The following is a 19980-nucleotide window of genomic DNA, read 5'->3' as shown; positions in this document are numbered from 1 at the left end:
AACTTGGCAAGCTCTCAGCAAAAGAAAAAATTAAGCCAGGGTTAGTTAGAAGACTTTTTTTTCCAGAAAAATTAAATAAAACAAGGAGCACTTTTTATTTGTTGTCTAAAGGGCTGGAGATTTAGTAACCACTTGAAGAAGTGAGTTTATCCCTTTGTAACACAGCCAAGACAGGGTTTATTTTCCTACTGTTATGATGGTAACTTAGAACACACAGGACAACAATATCAAATATCAATTCCCTCCAGAGTTGTAACTTTCTAAATGTAGTAATTAGTAATTTGTCAAGATTATTATTCAACATACAAATAGTTTCTACAGAGTAATTTGAACCTTGATGCCACCTTCTATATCAAGTCCTCAAATGCTATCAAATATAAACCAGGTACTGTTTTCATGAAAGAAGAGTACAGGTGTTACACATGGATAAACTGAGACGTTAAGAAGATTAAGTGTCTTGCCTTAAGAGAGGGGAACAAGGTCAAACTAAGAATAGAAGCTCACACTGTCACCTGTCGTAATCATAAATCTAGAAAACTTTCCACCTTCCTGCCAGCAACAGGTATAGAGTCTAATCAATTTCTATGTGTTTTAGACATCTGTCTTGCGGTCAGGAAATGAACCTTCTAAACTGATTTGTGGACATATCATTTACTTAAGGGTGGTACTGTACATATGAATGACAGAATATAATGTATTCATATACAAAACAACAATTTTCAAACAAAATTAAATTGGAGTAATGTTAATACCTAAATGTTAATCATTCAAAAACTTGAGCTATAACGGAAACTAGATATAGTTTTAAATGTCCCTATTATACTATATACAGTAAATCAGTTTTATTATCAGTGCTTATGAAAGAAACCATCACAGAACAAGTCAGTCACATTCTGAGATCTAAGAGCAAGTCGGTGGTAGAGGAACTGAAACCTCTGCAACCTAACAGTCTCTTCCAAGACCAAAGGGCATTATCCTTCCACGGTGCCAAGGACTTTTTACAGGTTTTAAAGAGTAGTGCGTCTGTCTGAAGGCGCTGCTTAAGCTTTTACAACTCCCTATAGGTAATTTTTAAATTCATGTCCTACTGACACGTTTACGATGTATCCAACCGCCCAGTTCTTCACCCACAGCCCGCCACCTAGTCCCCGCCCCAAAGAGTTTCTCTCCTAACTTTCTGTTCTTAAACATTAAATTTTCTTGCAAGGTCCAGAGATTGGAAGCATCGCAGAGATCTGCTTCTACCCAGGCAATAGCAGCTGGAACTGAAGTGGAAACTGCAGGATTAGCCCCTATAGGGGGAAATGCTTTTAAGGGAATCTCCCGCCAGCTAACTCAGGAGTGCGAGGGAAGACTTCCAGAAGGAAATACACCCAGCCAAGCCCCGGGGCCAAGGGAGAGTGTTTAGACAAGGTTCTGGGGATTGAGAATAAAGGGAACGACGACGCAGCTTTGCAAGGATGGAGGGAGTGCTTTCCGCATAAAGGGGGCAAAAGCCACACACTAAAATCTCTCATCTCCATCACGGTCTCACGGTTCCAATTGTAACAAGAGTGTTTTTTTAATAATTTGCACTTAACACCTTGACACCAGGGTTTGGGATGGGATCCAGCATAGACCAAATTTAGTCCTTAGTTAACTGCTCCCCTGCTTTCCAAATATAACAGATTTTGTTGGAGTGACCAACACGATGTATTTTGTAACACTTTAAAAGATGATCCTTCCTGCCTCTCTATAAGAACTGGAAGTTATCTGGCTCCTGTCTCAAGGATGAAAACAAAATTTACAAGTATAACCCCCTTCTCTATCAGAGGTCAGCAACGTCTGAGTCACAAAAAAGTTCAGATTTCAAAATAAGCCAGTATTCTTTTCCAACTCCATGCCAGAATTCCAGAAACTCTGTGACTTTTTTCTCTGGCCGTGCTCCAGCATGCGGGGATCTTAGTTCCCTGACCAAGGATCAAACCCGTGCCCCCTGCAGTGAATGCGTGGAGTCTTAACCACTGGACCGCCAGGGAAGTTCCCCAGAAAATCTGTGACTTTTAAAAAAGGCTCCGGAATTTTTTCCCAGTGAAAAGGGGGCATTTATTTGACAGCTTCTTTCACAGGACTCGATGCCAATTTAGGCACATTTGTATAATGTTCGAAAAGCCAGACTCAAAGTGTGTAAAATATATGAACTTATTTGACTGGTGAAATCTACCACATTTACTTTGAAATGCATCCCAAAATCATATGCATTGATGAGTAAACCGTTAATGGGGATACAGGTGTTCGCTGCAACATCATTTCAACTTTGAAAATCTTCATAATAAAATGTTAAGAGAAAATAAAATATAGATGAGCAAACATTTTAAAAATCAACTGCAGCTACAAACAAGCAGGTACTGGCCTAGGTACAGGCACAGAATGTGGTACCACCCAGAACAAAGGGACCAAAGTGAGAACGGCGGCCTCCAAGTGAAAGAAATCTGCCAGAGCCATTGTAAGGCTTTTCGGGCGTAATCAAAGAAGCCCTGAAAATCTCATAACGAACCGTACTATTGCACCCATGCATTTTCAGACCTGTGTTGAGCGGTTTGAGCTATGGGCCAAGAGAGAGACCTTTCGAAAGGTTCCCTAATCCATTCACACAGCCCCATCTGAGGGATGACACTGGAACCAGCCTCCGGGCCTCTTCGCTACCTCTCCCCTTTTATGGTGGTTTCAAGTTGAAAGCATATACTTGTCTGTTTCCAGATTCCTAAAGGTACTAGAAAAAAAAAATCTAAATATAACAGATGGATAAGTGCTCACTGTAACTGGAAACCAAAATGTAACTTCAGCTTTTGCAGGATGATGCCCTAACACCATGGCTTTAGTGTAATGGTCTCACTGAAGACCTTTTGTCTTTATTCCCACAACAGAAATATTATCCTGACTTTGATGAATGACACGTGTTATTCAAAATTTTATTTTAAGCTGACATGAACAACCTTTACTTATTTTAAAGTCATTCAGTAAGTGTTCTCCAGTATGTTAAAATTTACTACAAAACACGGTTGAGTATGTCTGTTGTTTTTTATTAGTGCTTTCTAAATAGCTCGATACACTTCTAAAGAAATCTAATTCATGTTAGATTTTTAAATGTTGGTGAAACCTCTGAAACATTTCTATGAGTTCTAGGCTTCCACGGAATATAACCAATAGGTTAGAAGGACCCTCTATTTGTACTGTTAGTGTTTATTAAATCTACCACCCTTGGGTGATATAAACAGCCACTAAACCCTCTCGAGACCTTGTATAAGTAAGCGGTATCACGCTGGTAACCTCCTGCCCCGCTATCCTCAACCCCAATTCTCCGCTTTTACTCATATAAACCAGACTCTCAACTTTATTTCCTAGACTGGCCTTCCAAATGTCAACAGTACAAATAATGTGACCGTGTAAAGTGGGAGAAAAAGGGCAGTGATACAAAGTGTTTGTTCACTTGCTGGTAGTTAGAAACAAAAACTCTCCTGGGTCTGAAAATGGAGCTTATTTCACATTCAACTTACCATCTTTTCCTAGCCACCAGCAAAATAAATGTCAGAATCTTAGCAAATCTGACAGCAGGTCTAAGAATGTCAGAACTGCAACCACACAATGATACGCATGCTGCAGTGTTTAGGGGTAAAGTGTAAGGATGCCCGCAGGCTGCTCTGAAATGCAGCCAAGAAATGAAGAGGGACCAACGGACGGAGGGGTACGTAGTAAAGCGAATTTAGCAAAATGTTTACCTATAGGATCCGGGTGGTGGGCAAGGAGTGTTCACTGTGTAACTTCAACTTTTCTGTCTGTCTGAAAAACTTCATAACAAAGTGCTGGGAAAATGTGATGCTATGCTATAAGGGATTAGGCAGGAGGGACTGTTCTATTCAAGAATATGCTCCAACCATGTCAGGAATACTGATATTAGAGGAACAGGAAGTCAAAGAAAGATCCCAAGAGTGTCCTATGTAATACTACGGTAATGCTATGGTTTGTAATTTATAAAATGCCTTTCATTTAATTAACTATCTCCAGTAAATGCCTCTGGCATAAATCATAAATGACTTGGAGGACACCAGAGAAATCATCAGTAATTCTTGCTCCCAGGGAGCTTCCTGGGGAAGGAGAGCACTATTTAGGGCAGTAACCCCAACCAAATCCTTGACTCAATTTGTGCCTTAGATTGTCCTAGTAATAAAAAAGAGCGCACAAGAGAGGACCAAAGGAGTTGGGTCAAGATCCTATGTAAAGTCTACAAGGACTGATGATACAGAGGACACAGCTGGGAGCATAAAGGACAGGCTACAAATAACAGAATATGTTGTACTGCTTCCAGGTTCAAACCCATCACGTGAGCCCAATGCCAAGGGTGGAACTCAGCCTCTCCGATTAGCACTTGAACCACTTTAGTGAGCAAAAGACACTATGGATTATGAATCCCCTAGGCACGTACACTGAGAACTACGTACACAAACCCGTCACCAGAATCCACAGAAAAAAGTCCACTGGTTCTGGGAAAGAAACACTTGGAATATCTTAAGTAAATTATTAATTCATAGCCCTGAAGAAGGTATAAAAATGGTCATATCACACACACGTGTCACATGGTTTAAGAGGTATCCACAGACCCGCAAAGACCACAAGTTCTCACCAAACTACCTAAGGACCACTGCTTTCCTACCTCGGTGAAGAACTGTTACAGAAACTAACTGTTCATCCAGTAAATGGAGATCCTTCAGTGAGAGATGCTATACAAAGGGGGAAGCTTATCTGGTTGACAGGACAGGAGAATGAGGCTACTATTCCAAGTACATTTTTATATACTTTCTCCTTTTTTAAATTTAAATTGGTTCGATCCCTAGAGCTGTTTAAATAAAACTGAAATATTAAGAATTAAAGAGATGAGGAAATAAATTATAACTATTATTAGCACAGTTCTCCACACTGGGCTTTCAACACACAAGGCTGATATGATGATAATGATGATGACAATGATAGTGATGGGAACAGAAGTGCTTGCTGCTCTTCCTCAAGCACTGTTAACAGCTTTGGGCCTTAACGTTTTGATTTCTCCAAAAGCTTGGACCTGAGCTATGCTTATTGTACTTACCATAATAAAATGTATATGATTTAGCTATGGCCCTAATCTCACAAGTTTTCTAAGTTCACGGTTATAAGCCACATGAGCAAGGTTTCAACCCCAGAACTTAACGAGTATCCAACATTCGTCCCACAAGTATGGATCTCTTTCACAAGTGAGCATCTGGTGTTGGCTTCTCAAGTCTCTGTACTATTAATAGAAGAGTTGATGATGGAGAAAATCTTCAAACAACTTCCATATCCACTGGGTCTTACGATGTTACAAAATCTTAATAAAAACATTGAGTATTCACAAGTTCCTATTGGACTTGAACTGAACTTGATGACAGATCTGAACTCTAATATTTTATTGAGGAATAAGAATGTAAAGGCACTTAAGTCGCTTCTCTTGTCTCAGTCTTTGTACAATCCTTATTAATCATTTACTAACTCCTTTGTTTTGGTTTTAAAGAAAATTCACAGAAGTGAATTTGTTCCTAGAGAGGATGAAAGGACTTGCAAATAGATAAATTATCCATGAGTAACCTAACACAATATACACTAGCATTAAATAAAGCACTCTGACTCGATTTGGGGTATATTATTAAACTTCCTAAAACTGGAGTGTCCTTGTGAGTCTTAAAGCATCATATGGAAGAGGAGAAAAAGTTTTAAAGGATCATTTGAACCAACTCAAGTTCAAGATGGTTTGACTCTAGCTACCTTAGAGGTCAGAGATCCATGTCTTCATTTCACATCAATTAGGTATGGACAGAACACTAGATTTGAATTCCAATGTCCAAACCTGACTTCTTCCGTGCGAATCCTAGTCAAACCTAACCTTTACTGTGGACTTCCATGGGCACAGTTTAATACACTGGAACTCTGATATATGGTTCAAACATTTCTATGCATGGAGACTTAGAATCCTGTAATGGATAAAGGAGATACTTTTTATTTATTTATTTATTTATTTATTTATTTATTTATTTATTTATTTATTTATTATTTTTTTGGCTGTGTTGGGTCTTCGTTTCTGTGCGAGGGCTTTTCTCTAGTTGTGGCAAGCGGGGGCCACTCTTCATCGCGGTGCGCGGGCCTCTCACTATCACGGCCTCTCTTGCTGCGGAGCACGGGCTCCAGACGCGCAGGCTCAGTAGTTGTGGCTCACGGGCCTAGTTGCTCCGCGGCATGTGGGATCTTCCCGGACCAGGGCTCGAACCCGTGTCCCCTGCATTGGCAGGCAGATTCTCAACCACTGCGCCACCAGGGAAGCCCAAAGGAGATACTTTTTAAAAATAAAAAAAAAATGTAATATCCAATCAATGTTCCCATTGATTTAATATTCTTAGAAAAGATTCTCTTATAAAAAGTTCTCACTGAAAGTTCACCCACATTAACAAACAATAAAGACATGACCCTGGGAAATATTATTGATACCTATATTTTCTTCAATGTGAGACCCGGGGAACCTCAATTTCCTTAACAGTAAAAAAAAAGAAAAGGTCAAGTAACTTAAAAGACTGCTTATAGTAGGATTAACAAAACACCCAGAGATCACTTTAAAGGACGTGAAAGACTATTCATTCAGGTGAAAAAAGGATGGCGCTTGCTGACAGTAACCAACTACGTGAATATTAAAACTCCAGGAATTGGGCTAGCACAGAACCAGGCAGCGGCCTCACATAATTCAAGTGTACGCGTTTTATTTAAAGCAAGAAAGTTTCCGGCTCTACAGAAGAGGCATACCCAACTCTGATGCTGCTCTTATCCAGGGGGGCAGGCTGAGTTATGGTTCACTGACAGAGAGCACTTGGTGTTGAAAACACCGTTCACGAAGAGGACCAGGGTTGGCCAGGAAGGCTGACGGTGGTGTGTCTGGAAGCAAGTGAGGGCCACTCAAAGAGTCCCCTGAAGGCTGTTGTCCATAACATATGCCATTAGTCCTTTGGAACTGATGATCTGACACCATGTGACTAAAATTAGGAATTCATTTCTCCCTTTGTGGCAGAGCACATGGTCATTTGGGAGCTGTACTGGAGCCACTGGTAATGTGCGTGTGTGTGCGCGCGTGCATGCATATTTATCTAGAAGACGTCTCCGCTTTCTCTACAAGTGCTACACAAACTCTGATCAAAGACAGCAGAAGAATCGAAGACTCTGGAGATACCACTTTTCCAGAGTCCAGTTAGGACCCTTTCTCTAAGTGAGGCAATTTCTCTCCTATAGTGAAAGTGAATTCCTTCTATATCAGAGGCTGGGAAAGTCAGGAGATGTACAAGAGGTCAAAATTAAGTCCATTAAATCCCAGCCCCGGATTTAGTCACCATAGAGACAGGGGAGATAAATAAACCAGCAACCTTAACAAATGTGCTGCACCTTTGCCAAACATCTCTCTGACTTACCGTTATTTTTACTTAAGTATCTTTCAGTCCAAACATAACTGACGATGAAGACTACAAAACCAAACAGAACTAGGCCCAAAAGAAATAGCAACACTCATGCAGGCAAAGGGCAGGCAAAGAGTCAAGAGCTGCCCCCCTCAGCAGTGTGCTCTCTGTTCCACTTGAAAAACGATTGCAACACGAAGCTGCAGAGGCAATGACAAATGGGGAAAATATGTGGCACTACAGCCAGAGGAAACCATGTCAAAAAAGAAAAACAGACATGAAGTAACTGACCTAATTAAAGGAGAAAAGTATACTGAGAGCAGGGACATGGGGAACACAACTGGAGGGGAGGGGGCGCTGGGAGAAGGCTCAGGACACTGAGGTGGAGTTTTGCTGCTTCTCTGAAGGAAACCAGAAGCTGAAATGGGCGTTGCCCTTCCTCGCGGCTCCACCGAGGCTCTACTGCAGCAAACACGGAACCCGGGCACGCGAAGGTCCGGGCCCCAGCCCTGCTGCACGTCAATGAGAAGCTCCGAGACAGACATGTACACTTTGTCACGTGGGACACCAAGATGCCTCTCCACCGACCACAGGAAGCAAAAGGGGGGCTCGGGATGGTGGAACAAAGCAATCAAGAAGGAACAATACCATTGGAACTCAGCGTTTAGGCCCTGAGCAGGAGTCCTCATCATGTTTCACAGCTATTTACTAAGCACCTACTGTGTGATCAGTGGAAACATCACTGCTTGTGATGTGGCGTTGATTTAAGGAGGTAAAAGCTGAAGACTCTCAACCTCCAAAATGTACAAACAATAGGACAACAATGCGAACAAAAGCTCAGAGTGCTACTTACATTTGTCCAGGTGCCTTCTAGGTCTTGTCCATACGTACACATCACTTCACAAGGTAATAATCAGAGCACATATACCGTTTTGCATCCTGCAGTTTTTAGTAAAGCTGTATTATACAGATTCTTTCATACTGCTCTGCAGGCATCAACATTTTAATTTTGAACAAATTCATGGAATTCCTCTTCATAGAGATATCATAGTTACTTAGCCAAAACTATCTGTTGAATAAATGAACCATTTCTCTAATGTTGGATGTTTAAATTCTAATTTTTTGTCCTTACAAATAACACTGTGAGGAATATCCATAACACACAGCTTTTTTCTTTTCTTAGAACAGCTTGTTTCTTCGAACACATTTCCCCAGATAGGATTACTGGATCAAGGGGTACCAATCTTTGTGACTTTTGCCATATATTGCCAAATAATGTTCCAAAAAGCTTTTTACCAACTTACAATGTTACCAGCAATGAGTAAGTGTTTACTGGCTCCAAGGTAACCATATTAGCATTGGGCTTTCTTTTTGTGTTTGCTGATTTTACAGATGGAAAATGTACCTCACTGCTGTTTGAATACGCTCATCTTTGCACACCAGTGAGGCTGAACATTTCTTCATGCATTCATTTACTCTGTGCTAGAACATGAATGTCTTTTACCCGTCTACCTGCTGGAGAATTCACTCAGCCAACAGTTACGGAGCATCTCCTTTTGTTTTGTGTTTTCCTTTTCAGTATTTTTTTCCCCAGCTCTACTGAAGTATAATTACAACAATTGTACATATTTAAGGTATACAACGTGATGGCTTGACATATGCATACACTGTGAAATAATTACCGCAATCAAGTTAACACAGCCATTACCCCACAGTTACCATTTTGTGTATGTGTAGTGAGAATACTTAAGATCTACTCTCTCAGCACATTTTTATATATTTGAATCCATTGATCTCTTCCTTTCTGACTTCTATCATTTCTTTTTCGGCTGCACCGCGTGGCTTACGGGATCTTAGTTCCCCGACCAGGGGTTGAACCTGGGGCCACAGCAGTGAGAGTGCGGAGTCCTAACCTCTGGACCGCCAGGGAATCCCCTGACTTATATCATTTTATAGTTACAAGGTTATCATACTTCCAGGGATTTGATTATTATCCTATTTTCTGTGGTCTTATTTAAATAAGTTTCTAGGAGTCTCTCATAAATATATTCTCCTATAATTATACAATTTAAAGCTCAAATTCCTACTTCATGATTCTTGACCTTTAACATATCTAGCTTTTTTATCAGAAGCACTTAATTTAAAACAAGATTTAAAATAAAAGTTGGATTTCTCTTTTACACAGGCTATGTTGTATTAAAAATAATTAATTAAAAAAAATTTATCCTGCTGCAACCAGAAGTGAACCCACTTCTGGTTTGTTAATGAAGGTTTGTTAATGAAGATTCAACCCCAAAGAGCCTGGTTAAGATCTCCTTCTCTTTCTCGGGCCAAAGGAAGAGATATTTAGAACCACCACTGCATGACTGCTCTTTCTTAGGACTGCTTTAGGGTAGAGTCCCCTTCGCCAATCAAAGAGGCGAGTCCTCAGAGCAGCCGTGGTATGAGCAGCTGCTTGCTGGAACTGCAGAACCTCAGGCCTGCCCCCAGACCTGCTGCACCAGAATCTACATGTTAAAGGCTGAAAAGCACCGACACAGACCACGGGATTCCCCCCAGCTCTGCCGATGCTCCTGCTCTGAACCAGGCACCATCAGAAGGGATCCCTCCCCTCAGATGTCTACCCTCAACCCTTTTAAGGTACCCCCTTCAAATGAACATCACCCAGCGTATCATGCACCTGAAAATTCACATGCTGAGGTTTTGAGAGGAAGGATGGCTCTAACTTTGTAGTCGCAATTTCACCCACACCTGGGATCGAAAAGTCCCATGCACGTAAGAGCCAAGCAGGTCTTACAAATGAGTAAGACATTCAGATAATGGCACCTGACCCTTGTCCTTAGTGTCAAGGAGATAACACGGCGCTGGCGACCGTGGCAAGTTTCAGAGTTCATGCTCTATCTAAAGATCCAGCGGCTACTGGCTCCAGCCTAGCGTTGCCCAACAGGAATGCAGGCTCCATGCTGCCAGATCTTCTGATATCTCAAGAGAAGAGGAAAATCTGCATTTTTTAAAAAATGTGAAATCTCTCAATTCCTAAATGCTTGGCAATTCACTTAAAATTTTAAAAGAACCCCTCTGTGTGCCAGATCCAGCCCACCAGTTTCAGACCTTGGCTCCAGATGGACGGTTTCCAAACTCTTTAAGCCTGTGTGACCCATCTGTGCACCAAGAAGAGAGGTCACGTCAAGATCAATGGTACATGGCACTGACATATGTACACTACCAAATGTCAAATAGATAGCTGGTGGGAAGCAGCCACATAGCACAGGGAGATCGGCTCGGTGCTTTGTGACCACCTAGAGGGGTGGGATAGGGAGGATGGGAGGGAGGGGATATGGGGATATGTGTATACGTATAGCTGATTCACTTTGTTATACAGCAGAAACAAACACAACATTGTAAAGCAATTATACTACAATAAAGATGTTAAAAAAAAAAGTCAACCCAGTAAGTTAAAAAAAAAAAAGATCAATGGTACAAATCAAATAACTATGACTACTGCTTTTAAAAATTTTGTTTTGTGAATATTAAAAACTGCCAAATCAATCATGAAAGTGACCATATGTCAATGATACAAATATTTCCTAGATGTGAAATAAATGTCTCATTATCGTCTCTACTACAAAAACAAATACGTAGAGTACCCAGCTCGAGTACGCATTAAGAATTATGTTGTGTTCAAGTTTTTGTTCCAAGTAATTCCATACCTAAAGGGCAGCCAAATGGAACAATTTCAAGTTCCTGAATTATAAAGTTTACCTGTGATAAATACTGTACTGAACATAAAACGGGACACATTACCATTAAAAAATATATATATCCTCATGTGGAAACTGCAGAGTCCGTTTTCCTAAACTGTCCAATTTTTCCAAATAAACTTTAAAAAACTAGAGTGTGAAATATACAGTTTACATTTGTTTTCATTTTGGGGGCCTCTGGGTCCCAGGCACAGCTGCACCCCCAGGAATTAAGGCATCCTTTATTATTCGCACACACTTATATGGAGGTGGCATAATTCACAGGCTCCAGGAGCAGACTGGAGACAGGGACTTTGGTTTGTACCCCTGAACCCGTACTGGTCTACTCAATACTGGGCAATTTAATTTAAAAAGGAAAATCAATTTTCAGTTTCCTCTTCTGCAAAAGGAAGAGTAATCTAGGGATGTCCTCCTATACTTGAAGAATATCAGATGAAAATGTATCACATTCTTTTTGTTTTGCTCACTCCTACATTCCTGGCCTAGTCCACAGTAGGGCTGAACGAATGAATGAATAAAAGAAAGGAAGAAAGATCGTAAGATACCACTGCATCGTGATTGTTGAACTGTTTTACATCAATCCCATAGACTTCTGTCACGGTGAAACAGAACTTAATGGATTCTATTTCATTAACTCGCTTGAGAAACTCACTGCTCTAAAAGAAAACCCAAAGATGCTAACTTTTGGTGAAATTAAAGATGTCATTGGGGTATTCTTAGTATCACAGAACCACTTCAAATATGTGTTCAAAGGACTTCAAATTAAAATGTTCCATTTTAAGAATACAGTCTTGTACACATAGTTTCTATTAAAGTTTTCTTACTGACAGAGTTTGTCAAGGCTGCAGACTGCTGTGGAATTCCTAAGGGCAAACAATGCGTGTGAATGGCCAAGCCTCACCTGGCCAGCATTTCCAACTCAGCTGATGGGAGGGTGTTTTTGACTCATCTGTGTATGTCCTTCAACAGTCTAGTCTCTCTTGCTGTGGAAAAATAAAGGTAAGAGCTGTGAAAGGGCACAGAGTGAAAACCTCTGCTCCTTAAACAGGGCACTGCTTTTCAACTGCCCTAGGGCTCCTTGGAGGAGAAGAGTCGCAGCCTCCTACTTGAGCCCAGGCAGTTCTGGCTGGGTATTCTCTACTGGGGTTTTAGACCTCATGTTTTTATTTGAAGACAGGCTTTCATCATTTTAAAAAAAGTCTGAAAACAACCCTTTTAGGTAAAGGCTGTGGATGATAGTAATGCCAGGGCTTAAATCTGAAGATGGAAGAGTCGACTGAGGCTGACAGCTGAGAGAAACTGCCGAAGCTTTTGTCACAGGGCCAGTCTAAAGCCCCAGGCCCCGTGAACGACTGCCAGCTACCATTGTAATGGATGAAATTGATCAAATTCAGATTAAACACTTCTAAAAAGCTGTCCTACTTTTTCACTCTTTAGGGTTTATATTTTATAGTCGTATTTAGGGTTTAATATATTTGCATATATATTTTAAAATTTCTGGAGAATCCTGCATCAAGTAGATGTAAGAAAGGCAACTCTCACCTCCGAGGAAGCATCAACCCTAACTGAAATAAAAGGCCCTACATTGAATATGGGACTGAGCATGGAATGGGGTGGGGTGGAGGGGAAGGCAAAAACGCAGCCACCTTTCGATGGATGCAAGTGGAAATCCTGAGTGGTCCGGTGCGGCAAATGTCACCACCTCTCTCTCATTTTTTTTTTTTAAACAGTATTTTATTTATTTTTTAAACGAATTTATTTATTTATTTTTGGCCGCGTTGGGTCTTCGTTGCTGTGCGTGGGCTTTTGCTAGTTACGGCGAGCGCGGGCTACTCTTCGTTGCGGTGCACGGGCTCCTCATTGCGGTGGCTTCTCTTGTTGCAGAGTGCGGGCTCTAGGCGCGTGGGCTTCAGTAGTTGTCACCACCTCTCTTATAAACACAAGGAGACTGGGGCCCAGAAAGCAGAAAGACCGTGGCCCCTTACACTGCACCTGGAGGAACCGTCTTGCAGACTCCCTCCCTTTCCACATCCAAAGGTGAACGTCCCCCATCTCTCAAGAGAGAGAAATGAGTAAGCCGGCGTCATCACAGAGTGTCCAGAGGCCGCCGAGGCGAAAGGAAGAGGACGGAGGATGCCTATCCAGGGCATGTTAAATGGAAGGCCTGGCGCACCCCACTGCTCACACCCACGCGGCTGCGCTTAGAACTTTAGTCCTAGTGAGAAAAAGATCTGGCGGCCCACGTGAATGTGGCTCCCTGGAAACACTCCAAAGCGCCAGATTCTGCAGTGGCAGCTCCACACCCAGGCTCGGCTCTCCCCAGGCGTGAGAGTCCCGACAGCTGACCGGGCGGCCCAGCCTTGCCGGGCTCCGGCCCAGGGGCTGCTCCATGCAGCTTTCCTGCTCCCTGCTGTTCACGGGCAACACGAGCAGATCTATACCCTCAAGCAGACCTCTAACCGTTCTGCTGTGCTTGCCACATTCACTTTCCATGCCCCCAGATGAAAAGCAAATGAGATGTGTTTGCCCTTGAAAAGGCATTCCCCAGAGACCCAGCATCTAGGGTGAGCGGTGATGTCGCTCAGCTCAGTTCAAACAAACCCCCTTAAAGTCTACGGTACAGACAGAGATCTCTGTACAACGATGAGCCTAACACCACACGTCAGGAGGTGGAGATCAGTGGTAAGAATGGGTGGCGATTCGGAAAACTTACCTCACACTGGATGTGTGCAGAACGGGATGAATTCAGTGAGGGCGGGACGCAGCTGACAACAACCTCCGACGTACCTAAGTTAGGAAACAATGAGAATCAAGAGGTCAAGTTACCTTTTCAGAAGAAAAGTTAGAAGTTCCTAAAAAACAAAAACAAAAATCAACTTCCTTTGAAATGGCTCACGGTAACACGTTCTACTTTGTATTTACAACCCTTAGAGCTAAAGGAAAACTGCCAAGATGTTCTGCATATTTCCCCAAATGTCTGTTTATCATATAACATTCGCACCGGCAGTGGATCTGGCCCCCTCATTATCAAGCTGTATTAGCTCAAACACTCAGCATTGTTAGCGGAGTGAGCTCATGGCCTATTTCAGTTTTAAATTAACACTTGGCAATCACCCGGGTAATCAAAACAAATGACTCAGTCTTTTAGAATAGATTTATTAGTTGAGCCTTTTTTTCCCCCTCTTTTAACAGCTCTAGAATATTTTGCCACAGGAGGGCTCAGATCCAGAAAGAATGTAGAGCACAAGTCACCAGAGGAATATTTAGAGGTGTTGCCATGGAGATGAGGTGCCTTGCGACCGCTGAAGTTATCTCCAATCAACAACAGGATTAGGACGTAGGCTGGTGGGCATGCCTAGGAAACAGGTGTGCCCCGTGCTTTTCCCATCACGACACAAAGACGGTATACCCTGACACGCTGCCCTCTCCGCACCCGCGAGGCCTCCCCACGGGCACGCTGGCATCACCCCCTTAGCCGCCCCCCATCATTCAGAAAGGACTGGCTGGGGCTGAGGAGCAAGGCAGTGTGATCACTGTTATCATCCCCAACGTGTGAAATCCTGAAACTCACACCAAAGGCACTTCTATATGAACTGTAAAATGTACACGAGCAAATGAAATCTGAGGAAAAGACAGCTCCCAGAGAGGAGGGCACCCCCGAGCCCCGTCTCCTCTGTTCACTGCTCTATTCCCACACCCAGAACAGTGCCTGGCACACAGGAGGCGCTCAAGAAGCATCCACCCAATGAAATAAGGCAAACATAAACCAAGGATTATAACCAGGCTCATAACTGCCCCCCGCGCCCCGACCAACCGGTTCCAGGCCGATCATCAAACAAGCAGTGGTGAGAGATTTTTTTTTTTTTTTTTTTTACTGTTAATGAATGGGAAAATAAGTACCTGGTCCAGTTAGCTCAGTAGGCTAATGGGTTCATCTGTTTAGAGACCTTAATGACAACTGTCACAGTTGAAGACAACTCTTCCAAACTTGAAATGGACAAGTCTGCTGACTATAGGGACAGGGGTCTTGTCCGCCAGATCAAAAGCCCAGAGGAAGGCAAATCTGTGCCAGCGACGAAGAGCTAACTTTCAAAAGCAAATGCTTGAAAGTGACTGACTCCAATAGAATACCTTCTAGTCCCCTTCCCACCTATACTTAAGTAGAGATAATATTTTCTTATTCTATCATATGAATAATTCATCATTGGTTTTATATTATACCTCATTTGTCTTACAGGACTTTAAGTTTCTTGGTGACAGGGACAGAAATCCCTGACTTCTCTTCTATCTCCCAGGACTTAGCATGGTATGTACACACAAAAGGTTTCGCTCAGTCTCTTCTCCCACCACCCACACCCCACTCACACAGAACTCAGTTTCTAGAAGGTGCCACACCCTTTCATGCAGCTGCGGGGAGAATGCAGCATGGCGCAGCTGTTCATAGCAAGGGCGCCAGAGTCAGACTGCCTGGGTTCACATACTGGCCCCGCCTCATATTAACTGTACAACCTCTGTGAACCTCATGTTAGCTGACCTCACAGAGAGGCTGTAAGGTGGCCACAGGGCAGTGTGTATAAAGCACTTAACAGGGCCTCACGCATACAAGGTACTCACTGAATATCAGATATATAATTATCACTACTATTACAGCAGGCGCAGAGTGAAAAGGTTATCAAAACTGGATAACCATTTCATATGCTGCCTCAGATACCTGGCCCCAAATATACCCCTACTTAGATCGAACCCAACTTAAACTTTGAACCTGAATCCATCACACTCTAGCCTTATTATACTAGCCCATTTTACTCACCCTTCCAGAACCAATTTTTCCTAGAGATGGATTTGATACATGCTGGGCTCTACTTGAAGGAATCCCGTTCTCTAAAGAACCAGAATAGCTTCCTCCCTGAGACCCCAACCCTGCCAGTACCTTCCCTGCCTTCTCTCTGTCTGCTCCCTAACTCTGCAAATTCAGGCTTTGATGGGGCCAGAGGAGGCCAGAGAACTTGGCATCTAGTAACCGCACCAAAATGCCGGCTCTCCCTCGCAGAGGAAGTCCTTGGATGTCATATTCCCTGATGCCCTCCAGAGGGCAGAAGAGAGAAAGGCCCAAAGGCTGAGCAGGCAGAGCTCTCGCATGGGGGTCCAACTTGGGCCCCTGCCAGAGGAGTTTTGAGTTGCACGGTTCATAGTTTCACCATCAAGAACTAGCCCACAAAGAAAGATAAAAACGTACAGCAAGATTTTAACAGCATTTCTATGTCCAGTTCACTTTACTGTGTCCCGCTTAACATTTAGTTGGGGATAAAGGCACTCAGAGCCGTAGAGTTGGGTACACTTTTCAATCTGCAGTGTGTAACTGTGGCTCTGATCAGACATAACACAAATTGTGTTGATGATATTGCGCAAGTCAAAGAGTAAAAACAGAACAGCAGCCAAACACACTGGGTAAAATGTGATGACAGCAAAGTAATCCAAAATAAAACCCAAACACTTCGGGGTCAGTCATGCTTTAAAATAAATCACGTTAATCTTATCCCACCCTGACAGAATTAATAAGTGAAATTAGACAAACCATTTATGTTATTCCAGAAGCCAGAAGCTATGTTCTAGTGACATTTAACATACACAATCATTCTCCTTCAGGTTTAACAATGGTATTTTGGTCACAGACACTGGCAATCCTATCACTATGGACAGCCAAGCTTAAATGGTCCCCAAATCACCAATCAATTGGGTGAATTACGTGGAAAATAAAATCCAGAGACAGCAGCTGTTTGAATGAATCTAAAAGACCAGTTGAATCAATCAAAATGGATGAGCCCCACAGATTCATTGTCTCCTCCAAATTCTTTGAATGCGATTGTCATGGTAACCATTCCTTAATCATGTCCTTCAGAATATTCTCTCCTACCTAAGAAACCAAAGAGCAGTGAACCCCAAATACCTTCTTAATTAGGTACAGTTGTGATGGTACTGAGCAGCCGCTTAGACTTCTCATTTATCCTGCTTCGATTCAAATGCTTACGCTGCTATGCTCGTTAGAGACATCGGCATTTGCACCATCCAAAAACACATTTGAAATGTTACCATAACACGCAATAAGAAATACAAACGAGATGGCCACTGGCTTCTTTCCTTTAGCAGAAGAACTGATAAAGTGGCTCTTATCCGGCAAAATAATTAATTGGTATAAATAAATGGTTCAGATAAAAGATGCCTCATTTTAATAATTTCAACATAATCAGGATCTGCAACATCATCGAGTCTTTACCAGCACATTAACTTAATAAACAAAATCCAAGAAGATATTATGTTATAGAAATATAATAAAATCTAATTTTGTGTCCTTAGACGGAGTATAATATACTCTATACTATGTCTGGAAGATCATTTATTCCACACAAGTTTCTACATTTATTATTTTATATGCTATAATATTCTTCAAAATTTGGAAAGAGAAAGGTTTTATCTTTACTCAGTCTGGGAAAAGAGAGGTTATATTTTTAAAAGGTATCTACTAGATATACTACACATTTCAAGTTGTGATCCTTCTAGATTCATCCTTAGATTTTTATAGTTCCTTCAGAAAACTAAAAAGTGCACAACTTTTCCAAAGTTAGAGCGGTGACCATTTTAAAATATTGCATTGGAATATATGGAACCCTTTAAAATATCAAATTTGCTGTTACAGGTTTGCAACTAGTAAGAAAAGGTCTTTCCTTCCAGATATGGCACAACCTGTAAACTAACAAAAGGATGAAAGGTAAGCAGTGTGCCCACCAGGCCCCAAATAAGCTCTAAGGAGCAATTTCGATGGGCCATTTCTGGATGCAAATTTAAAGAATTTGTGGTCACAAAGGGGGGATAAGAAATAAAAATACATGCATTCCTTTTTAACTGGCACACTAAAACATTAAGAATACTTTTGCTACAAACACAAAAATAATCAAGTGGGACTACATAAAATAAAAAAGCTTCTGCACAGCAAAGGGAATGATGAACAAAATGAAAAGGCAGCCTACGGAATGGGAGAAAAATATTTGCAAATCATGTATCTGATAAGGAACTAGTATCCAAAATATACAAAGATCTCATACAACTCAATGGCAAAATAAACAATCCAATTAAAAAAATGGGCAGTGGAGCTGAATAGACATTTTCGCAAAGAACACGAACACATGGCCAACAGGTACGTGAGAAGATGCTCAACATCACTAATCATCAGGGAAACGCAAATCAAAACCACAATGAGATATCATCTCATACCTGTCACAATGGCTATCATCAAAACACCACAAATAACAAGTGTTGACAAGGATGTAGAGAAAAAGGAACCCTCTTACACTGTTGGTGGGAATGTTAATTGGTGCAGTCACTATGGAGAACAGTATGGAGGTTCCTCTGAAAATTAAAAATAGAACTACCATATAATCCAGCAATTCTGTTTCTGGGTATTTATCCAAAGAAACTAACTCAAAAAGATATCTGCACCCCCATGTTCACTGCAGCACTACTTACAAGAGCCACGATATGGAAACAACCCATGTTCCTATCAATGGACGAATGGATAAAGAAGATGCAGTACATGTATACGCAATGGAATGCTACTCAGACATAAAAAGAAGGAAATCTTGCCATTTGCAACAACATGGATGGACCTCCGGGGCATTATGTTAAGTGCAATTAGTCCGAGAAAGACGAATACTGCATGATCTCTCTTATACACAGCATCTCAAAATTAAAAAACAAAAAACAAGCTCACCGGTACAGAGAACAGATTGGTAGCTGCCAGAGGCAGGGGGTGGGGAAATGGGTGAAGGGGACAAAAGGTTAAAAAAACCCAGACTATACGTATTTTCTGCATATGTCTTTACATAACTGCTGGCTAATGAGCTTTATAAGACTAAAGAAAAGGAGAAAAACAAAAAAAAATAATAATAAAACATTAAGAATACTTAGGAATAAAAAAGCCATCAATGACAGAATAAAGGGAACTAAAATTATCAGGCATGAGGAACAAGTAGGAACAATGCAAAAAAAAATCCAAAACCCGAAAACCAAAAACAAATTAAATGGCAAAATCCAGCAAGAAAAATGGAGCAGCAAATATTTGCTAAAGTCAAAAGGTAAAACCTCGAAATTCTTGCCCTTTGCCCTAATGTTCAATGGTATTTTTGTTTTGTTTTGTTTTAAAAATACGGAGATTGATGTTCTTTCAGTGACTATTAACAACAGTTCCCAAATAAAACAAATGATAAAATAAAAATTCACTTAATTGACTGATAGGCTTGAATTAGTCATTGCCAAGTTTACAACTTTCCCACAACTCCAAGCATTCTTTCGTCAAGAGAAATAGGATTTTTCCCCCCCGCCCCGATGACCATGGGTAGCTTTCTGGACGACTATAATTTGTGGCTTTCTATAAGTCACTGGGGAATACCCACCCCCCAAATTAGAACTCCAAAATCAAAGCAATGAGGGACAAAGGATAAGTACAGATGCAGAAAACGTGACGATTCTGAAAGCTGCATCTGGAGAGCACTGGCTGTCCCAGAAGAGAGGAACTCCTGAGCCAAAGACTCATTCTAACTGTGCCTTCACCCCACAGCTATCACCAAATCCTAGCCATCTGTACTGCAAGAGAGCTTTCATACTTTTTCTTCCTTATAATCACATTTCTACATTCCTAGTTTGGTGCATGATTACTTCACACCTAGACTACTTCACCAGACTTCCTG

At 41.6% G+C, this 19980-nt stretch overlaps 1 protein-coding gene across 1 annotated transcript in view; it reads right to left on the bottom strand.

The window, feature by feature from the left end:
• Positions 1-19980, bottom strand: part of FHL1 (four and a half LIM domains 1) — a 60107-nt gene that overhangs the window by 23278 nt on the left and 16849 nt on the right. The window contains exon 2 of the mRNA XM_082377961.1: positions 13953-14026. The gene's annotated coding sequence lies outside the window, so the exon portion shown is untranslated. The remainder of the gene's footprint in view (positions 1-13952; positions 14027-19980) is intronic.

This window comes from Balaenoptera borealis (assembly GCF_965194805.1).
Source record: "Balaenoptera borealis genome assembly, chromosome: X".
In the NCBI taxonomy this organism is placed as follows: domain Eukaryota; kingdom Metazoa; phylum Chordata; class Mammalia; order Artiodactyla; family Balaenopteridae; genus Balaenoptera; species Balaenoptera borealis.
The sequence above is the reverse complement of the archived record's forward strand: the minus strand, read 5'-3'. Positions and strand labels throughout refer to the sequence as shown.